This window comes from Cupressus sempervirens, chromosome 10 (assembly GCF_028749045.1).
Source record: "Cupressus sempervirens isolate cs-2001-9-10 chromosome 10, ASM2874904v1, whole genome shotgun sequence".
Classification (NCBI taxonomy): domain Eukaryota; kingdom Viridiplantae; phylum Streptophyta; class Pinopsida; order Cupressales; family Cupressaceae; genus Cupressus; species Cupressus sempervirens.
This window is the reverse complement of record NC_143127.1, coordinates 116,052,759-116,062,176: the sequence shown is the minus strand read 5'-3', so window position 1 is coordinate 116,062,176 and position 9,418 is coordinate 116,052,759.

Genomic DNA, 9,418 nt, shown 5'->3' with positions numbered 1-9,418 from the left:
CTAGTGCACATTTTAGCATAAAGCTCACTCTTTTCTTCAATTTTCCACTATTTTGACATTGTATTTTCTCTATTAGAGGATAAAGGCTGGACCCAAACTCTAAGTGAAGTTTAAAAATGATCATAGGCCCTAGCCTAAGGGTCTAGGAGAAAAAATATTTACTAGGGGGTCCCCTTTCTAGGAGAAATGGGGCATGCATTGTGAAAACATAACATTAAGGACATCATAAATGGTAAACTTGATGCAAAAATTGAAGAACGCATATTCCTAGGATATTCCACAAGAAGTAAAGCTTATAAGAGTTTAAATACTAACACTAACAAAGTTGTGGAAAGTACAAATGTAGAAATTGATGAATACGTAGAAATACATGATAATGATCAAAAGAAGCAATATGATAATTACAAAACCTTTATGAAATACTATGAAGGCATGTCTTCTAATGATGATGATACTATAAACCAAGCTGCTAATAAAAAAGAATCAGTGACTATCAAGTCACATAAAATGGATGTCCAATTTCATTCAAGAGCCGGGGTACATTCTAATGCCAAGAATAGTTTACAAGAAAGAAATGTCAAGTTACCTAATAGAGAAGTAAACAATGAACTCGAGATTGAACTTATGAATGACCTATTGTTGAAGAAAGAAGAACATAGCCAAAATTATCAAAATATGTTAGCAGACATCAACTTGCTGAAAAAATCAATGGAGAAAAAGAGGATGGACCAATGAAATGGAATGGAATAAGGAATGAAACATTTTTTTTAAGCATACATGAACATAAATCAATGAAGGATCCATTAGAGAATATAGAGTAAGAAAAAATTGATCATATTGAGAAGAACAAAACTTGGACACTTTTACCAAGACTAGAGAACAAGAATGTTATTGGAACAAAGTGTGTATATAGAAACAAATTGGATGAGAATGGTGAAGTAACAAGGAAAGGTTGGTCTACAAAGGTTATGCACAAGAAGAGGGAATTGAATATGGAGAGACATTTTCCCCAGTCACAAGATTGGAAGGAGTAAGAACTCTGCTTGTTTATTATGCTTGTAAAGCATTCAAAGTTTATCAAATAGATGTTAAGTCAGCATTTCTAAATGACATACTAAAAGAGGAGGCTTACATTGAACAACATGAAAGATTTATTGATCCAAACAATAAGAACATAATGTGTAGATTGCAAAAAGCTTTATATGGTTTAAAATAAGCTCCTAGAGTATGTTATGAAAGATTGGTTTTGAGAAGACTAATGACAACAATAATTTGTACTTAAAGGAAAAAGGAGTTAAAGGAATTTTACTAGATAAAATATTTGTTGATGATATCATATTTGGAGGACAAAATGCATTATGTAAGACATTTTCAAATGAAATGATGAAAGAATTTGAGATGTATATGTTTGGAGAAATAAAGTTCTTTTTTGGATTACAAGTATATCAGATGAAATATGGTATTTACATTACTCAATCAAAGTATATAAAGGAAATCTTGAAGACCTTTGGTATGGAGTATTTAAGACCAGTTAGAACTCCCATGGTGACAGGACATAAACTATTCAAAACTAATGATTCTATAGAAGTAAATCAAACATTGTACAGGCCTATGATTGGAAAATTACAATATGTAGTTCATAGAAGACCTAATTTTACACTACCTATTGGGATTTTGGTAAGATTTTATGCAAATATTTAGGAGAATGACTTAATGGATGGTAAAATTATTATGAGATACTTAAATGGTACATAAGACTATGGTCTATACTACAATAAGAATGACAAGTTTGAATTGATAGCCTATACAAATATTGATTGGGATGAAAACATTGATGACATGTAAAGTACAAGTAGTGGAGAGATTTTCTTAGGAAAAAGATTGGTTTGGTTACCTTGACTAGCAAGAAACAAAATTGTATTTCACAATCTATGGTTGAAGTTGAATATGTGGCTTCTATAGTGAATTACACAAATTGTGGTATGGATCAAATAGTTAATCAAAGGAATCAAGGAAGAAATAATTGAACCTGTGGTCATCTACTGTGACAATACAAGTGCTATGAACATATCCAAGAACCTTGTGATACACACAAAGACAAAGCACATTGCAATCAAATATTATTACTTGATACAATTGGTTCAAGACAAAGAAGTGAGAATGGAATATGTGAATACAAAGAAATATATAGTTGATATATTCACAAAGGCTTTAACTAAGGATGCACATGAATATATTATATGTAAGTTAGAGGTGGTACACCTATCCAAAGCTACTTAAGAAGTAAGAATAGTTCCCTACATCAACTAAGTTGACTAATATACTTTACAAGTTGATGTCATGGATCTTACTTTAGGAACTACCTAAAGTAAGGAAGGAGCTAAAACAAAATATTTATAGTCACATGCAAGGTGTTAAAGGGAGAACCTAAATTGTAGATATCTACATGAGAAGATGACAGGTCTTTGGAATTCTTGTCAAAGATGGAGAATATATATGGTGAAAAATAGTATTATCAAGAAAGAGGGAGATTAGCACTAGAAAAGAGAGGAGATCAAAAAGAGGGAGAAAGATTGTTGTCAATGTGAAAGAGAAAGAAGAAGAGTTTAAACTAAATATCTGAAGAAGAAGAGAGATTGTAGCCTATACAAAAGAAAGAAAGATACTAATAGAGGAAGAGATTTGAATACATGGTATTAAGTTTCTTTTTGGTATTGTTGTTGGTATTGGTTTTCCATCAATGACAAACAAAAAGATTTTTGAAAAAGAAGATTGTTGAAGTATAGAAATAAAGGAGATTGATGAAACCTATCATGGATCAATCATGATTTTGTCACTAATGTCAAACTTCCTACTTGCTAGTAAGACAAATGCTAATTTGGTCTGAATGTTATCATTTGATTGATCGATTAAGAGGATTTGAAAAAAGAAGGATAACAAGAGTACCTAGAGAAAGGTTGAGTTATATGGTGTATAAAATGAGCACTAAGACCAAGTAAGACTTTGATGATATACTATATTTTTCATCTACTTAAGGCTACAATGAAATGATACTTAAGAAAAGACAAGAAGAAGACTAAGAAAATAAATGTGTCTGCCAAGCTTGACTAAGGAAATAATGGAAGTTGAGCACTTAGTTTAGGCTGAGAAAAAAATTACTTGTGATTGAGAAAAACTTAGTATATTCTTAGAAAAGGAAGTTTAGTATGTCTCAAGCACTAGTAAGACTTAGTTCATGTCAAGCAAGCTAGTGGTGACCAAACATCAGAAGATAGTTGTTGTCGAGCAGGAAACATTTTCTAATAGAATGTTATAAATTCCTCAAAAAAGGCTCACTTTTAATAGGGTGATTGAAATCATTTAATCAATTTCACATTTAACAATGTGCATTGTAACCTTTAATGGGGTTGGCTCCTCATAAAGCTCATTTCATAACAATGAAAATTAGTAGAATGTTATTGGTGGTTTTTCCCACATTCAATTTCCAAATTATATTCTTGTGTCAAATTGTGCGATTGAATTTTTAGTATTTCATCTTTACATTTTGACAAAGTTCATTTCATCTAGGATACTAATATACTCAAGTTTGAGATATTGGATGATCTAATCAATGCATGAACATGTTATTGTTAAGTATTGAAAAGATTTATCTATACATTTGGATATTCAATAATTGATTTACCAATCCCCCTCTTAGTTATTCTTTATTATTCCAACATAAGTTGAGTTACTAATGATTTTCTATACTGGTTGAGTGGACTTATTAGTTTGAAGTTGTTAAAATTTTATTTGGTGCATCTAGACCCCATGATAACTTAATCAACCCCCCCTCAAAGTTATTCTAATTGTTCTAACAATTGGTATCCGAGCTTTGGTTCTTGCAAGGAAACTTAGAAGGGACTTAACCTAAAAATCAAGATGTACAAGAGAAAGGTACTCTAGTTGAACAAAGAGAAGTTTCCAACATGGGAACATCTAATGATATTTCATCTATCTAGAGTTGGAGATTTTGTACTATACTACTTGGACAATCAATATATAGAAACACCTATACCCATGAAACTTGTGAAAATAAAAGAAATGCAGGGGCACAATAAAATGATGATAGATATGAGATCTTCCCTGAGTTATTCTAAGTATAATGATGTGAAGGATTGCACTACCACAAAGAAAATGTGGGATAAGTTGGCAAAAATTCATGGAGGAGACAAAAAAGTGTTAAGGGATCAAGTTGAAAGTTTGAGAGGCAATTTTAATGATATGAGGATGTAAGAAGATAAAATTATTGCCCTTTATTATGGCCAAATAAAATAAGTGGTAAATGCAATTAAATGTGTTGGAGTAAACATACGCATAGAGACTATAATTAACTAGGTATTCAAAAATTTACTTCTTTTGTATGCCATTAGAGTATCACCAATAGAAGGAATATGATGTACACCTAGTAATGACCTAACCTTGGATGGTATAATTGGTAGACTTACTACATTTGAACTATTAAATTTTGATAATTGTACACCTTCTACTATTGAATGTTCTTTCAAGTCTCAACTAACTCTTGATGGATCTAAAAGAAGAAAATGATCTAAAAGTAAGCTTGTGGATAGTGATAGTGAATCAAATAATGACCTTGAGGATATAGAAGAATTATTGGTAAGAAGGTTGCCAAGATGTGAAGACAAATACAAAGGTAAACTTTCTATATATATTTTTTTACTTATGTAATAAAGATGGTCATATGTTTGCAAGATGTCCTGACAGAGATGAAATGAAGGAAGGAAAAAGACAACAAATATTGATGAAGGAGAGATAATAGAGAAAACTGAGGTAACAAAGAGTACAAGTGAAAAGATAAGAAATATTGTTACATTGCAACAGAATATAGTGATTTTGATGAACATTATTAATAAGTTGTTAATGTTGTAATGAAAGATGAATCTAATGAAGATGAAAAGATTGAGGAAATTTCTCTTATTTTACATGTTAGTAAGAATGATAAATGGATAATTTATAGTGGCTGGTCACATCATATGATTGGTGATACAAGTAAGTTTGGAAAGATAGAGAACTATAATGGAAGTTGTGCTACGTTTGGAAATCATGCACCATGTTATGTGAAAGGTAACAGATCTATGATATTTTCTGACAAGATCATATGTGACAATGCATATTGGGTTGATGTATTGGAATGTGATCTACTAAGTGCAAGACAACTTAATATTTCATTCTACTGAGTGGAATTTGAGAGAAAACAAGATGCAACTTTTTCTATCTAGATCTATCTAAAAATACATGTTCATTTGCATAGTTTGAAGATGTTTTCTTATGGCATAAAAGGTTGTGTCATTTGAGATTTGATAATTTGGTAAGTATTAAAAACATGGAAAGAGTAAGAGGATCAATAAGACCTAAAAAGCCTAATAAAGTGACGTGCAAATAATGTCAAATGAGAAAAATGATAAAGTCTAGTTTGAAGAGAAAAACCTATTCTTCTGATGGTATTTTTGATTTGGTTCATACTAATTTATGTGGTCTTATTGGAGTGAAAATTTCTAATGGATACAAGTACTTTATCCTATTTGTAGACAATTTCTCTAGAATGATGACTATGATATTTCTCAAACAAAAATCATATGCTTTTCAATTGTTTAAGTGTTGTTTGCATAGAGTTCAAAATAAAATAGGTAAAAGTCTAAAATGCTTGAGATTAGATAGAGGAAGTGAATTTGCATTAGACCAGTTAAAAAAATTCTACAAGGACAAAGGAATCACAAGAAAAATGTTTGCACCGAACACTCCACCACAAAATAGGATAGCTAAAAGAAGAAATAGACCAATCATGGACTATGCAAAAACACTTATAACAGAAAAGAATGTTTCACAAAATTATATTAGAGAGAAGATGTTAGTACTACTACTTATATGCACTTAACAAAATTCAAGTCAAGAAAGGTACATGGGTAAAAGTACAAAGGTGTGTCACCTTTCAGGATGACTAATTAGAATGACTTATTTTGAGTATTTCTATCTAAAAATCAATTTTGTTCAAAGATATGATCTTAAATAAATTCATTCTAGCTAAATTATATATGGTATCATACTATTCCAATTGGAAATGTCTATTAAATTAATGTTTTATACTAGTTTTAAATCATTTATTAAAGAAATATAATAATTTCAAAAAATTGACGCTTTAATAAATCTTATAATTTTTTATGACATATTTTTAATAACTTAGAAAAACCATTTTATAGAGCCCAAAGTCAAGAATATTCTCCTATAGAGTTTATAGTGTTCTAATTAGATATTGTATATTATAATTAAAAAATTCTACAAGCACATATTTTAACACTCGAAAAGATGTCAATTTTGTGAAAGAAAAAAAATAGTAAATCATTTCATAAAAATTTAACACTTATATGGCATTCTAAAAGAAAGAGTTGTCTTCTAGAATGTGCAATTTTTATTCTCGTTAGAATAGATTTGTTTTGAAAAATGTTGTGGGAGATAAAAACTATCAATTTTAGGTGAGTTGAACTTTGAATGATTATAAAAGTGAAAATATAAGTCTAAAGATAATTTTTATTTTTAAATGCTCTAGATATATATGATATCCATAACATAGTCTGAGATCAAAGAGAAATAAGTTTATTTCCATATAGTTTTGTGGTAGGAGCTAGACCCCTAATTTTAAGTGTTTTTCAACAACTAAAAAATTATCTATAAAAATTATGAAAATACATCGATTCTTAATCCAAAAATTTGTCAAAAATTATAATCCTAAACTTGATCAATTTCTACACATTTCATTTGTTTACTTCATTTTCAAATTCTAATTAATAATACTAGTTTTATATCATTGAAGGTAAATAGTTGTACTTTCGTTAGCCTTTTCCTTCACAAAAGCGTGACACAGGTTTGTGCTTTGACCCACACAAAAAAGCCCCTTTTGAACTATGTTATATAGTAAAAGATTCAATGAATGGAAAACTTGATGCAAAGAGTGATGAGGTTATATTCATAGGATATTCCACTAAAATCAAGGTGTACAAGCATTTCAATAGTAAAACTAACAAAATTGTGGAAAATGCAAATGTTAGAGTTGATTAATTTACAAAAAATTAATGAAGAATGAAAGAAGGAACTTGAAGACTACATAAAATTTGTATACATATATGAAGAAGAACCAAGCACTTTACTTGAACAAGAGAAAGAAGCTTTTGAGTCTTAGTAGGCATACACTACCAAGTTAAAATAGAGAACCTAAGATGTACATCAGTCTATAGAAACTTAACATTAGACAAACAATGTTGAGTTATAGCAAGAAACATGCAAAGAAGATGAGAAAGTTGGACCAAGTGAACTAGAACAAGGAGAAAGAAGATATGAACCTATTTTAGAAAAATATGTGAGAAGACACTACATACCTAATATAATCATTGGAGACAAAGATATAGGAGTCATGACAAGAAACAATTTGAATAATGATACATGTTTCCTATTTGAGTTTGAGCCAAGAACAATTAACAATGCATTGGAGAATGAAGATTGGATTAGATAAATGAATTAGGAGATTGATCAAATAGAGAAGAACAAAACACAAACATTGGTACCAAGGCCAAATGATAAGAATGTGGTTGGAACCAAGAGGGTATTTAGAAACAATTTGAATGAAAAAAGAGGAAGTCACAAGGAACAAATAATAGTTGATTTGCAAGATATATGCACAAGAGGAAGGAATTCACCATGGGGAAGCATTTTCTTTAGATACAAGATTGGAAGGAATAAGAACATTACTTGCATATGCTTCTTACAAAGGATTGAAGATATAACAAATGGATGTCAAATCCAGATTTTTTAATAGAATCTTGTAAGAAGAAGTCTACAATGAAAAAATTTAAGGATTTTTTGAACTTGACAAGAAGAACATGGTATGTATATTGCACAAAGGATTGTATGGTTTGAAACAAGATCATAGAGTATGATATGAAAGGTTACATACATATTTGATGAGAATTGGTTTTAAAAGAACTAATGATAATAGCAATGTGTATTCAAAAAGTGAATCTATGGATATGATGTTGTTAGGCTGAAATATTTTCTTTTGATGATATCATATTTGGAGGACATGATTTTTTGTGAAAATAATTTGTTAATTAGATAAAGATAAAATTTGAGATGTCAATATTTGGAGAAATAAAATTCTTTTTTGGTTTGTATGTTTATCAAATGAAAGGAGGTATATTTATTAAAAATTCATAATATATGAAAGATATAGTGAAGACCTTTGGAATGGAAGATTCAAGAATAGTTGGAACTCCTATGATTATTGTATGTAAACTTTAAAAAATAATGATTTTTTTGATGTAAATAAGATATTGTATAGGCCAATGATTGGAAAATTTATATATGTTGTCCATATTAGACCTAAATTGTATTAGCTATTGGAATTGTTGAAATATTTTCTAATAATCCTAAGGAGAATCACCTAATGGATGTAAAAAGGATACTAATATATCTGAAAGGAACATAAGGCAATAGTTTATGGTATAAGAATAATGAAAAGTTAGAGTTGAAAGTGTGCACAGATATTGATTGGGCTAGAAACATTGATGATATAAAGAGTACAAGTGGAGGAGATTTCTTCCGAGGTAGGAGATTGATGGGGACACAACCCAAGAATAGAATGGACACAACAGAAAATGGGAAATTGTATTAATTGAGAAAATAAACTAGTACAAACAGTACAGAGAAAAATAAACTTCAAAACATGCCCTAAGGGCTCACAATAGCATAAATCTAGAGAAAATTTCTCCTTTTAGTACCTCCTCTCAAACTCCACTCTGAACTATCTTTTACAATGCCAGGAATCTCCTTCAATAGACCCCAGAGGGTTAAGGACTAGGATTACATTCTAGAAAGTGCTAGTAGGCATCCACCGACCAAATAGAAGGTTCCAGAAGCTGCATTAGAAGTCGGTGCAAATCTAAAAGAATCTAGAAATGATAACCGAACTTTTGGAAGGCATAACTTTTGAACTGTAGCTCCGATTGATGAACCGTTTACATTTTTGGAAAGCTCTTAAAGTGCTCTATAGCCCTATGGACCAGCTTTGCTTGTCCACCATTTTTTGGCCCTTTTTGAGGTTATTTAATGCCCCTAACTTGACTTTGAAGCATTCTTAGGAGGTCTCCAAAACCTGAAAAATTGCAATAACTTTCAAACCATGGGGCCTTTTAACCTGATTCTTTTTTTGGAATGCTCTAAATCAAAATTACATTCATCTGGCCAATTCACACCTTCTAGGCCACCAAAATGATGGCCAAATTGCATGCTCCTATTTTTTTGGGATTTTCTAGCACACTGATAGTTGAACTATGAGAGTTGGAACCTTTATTTGACCCAAATGGGTGTCCAA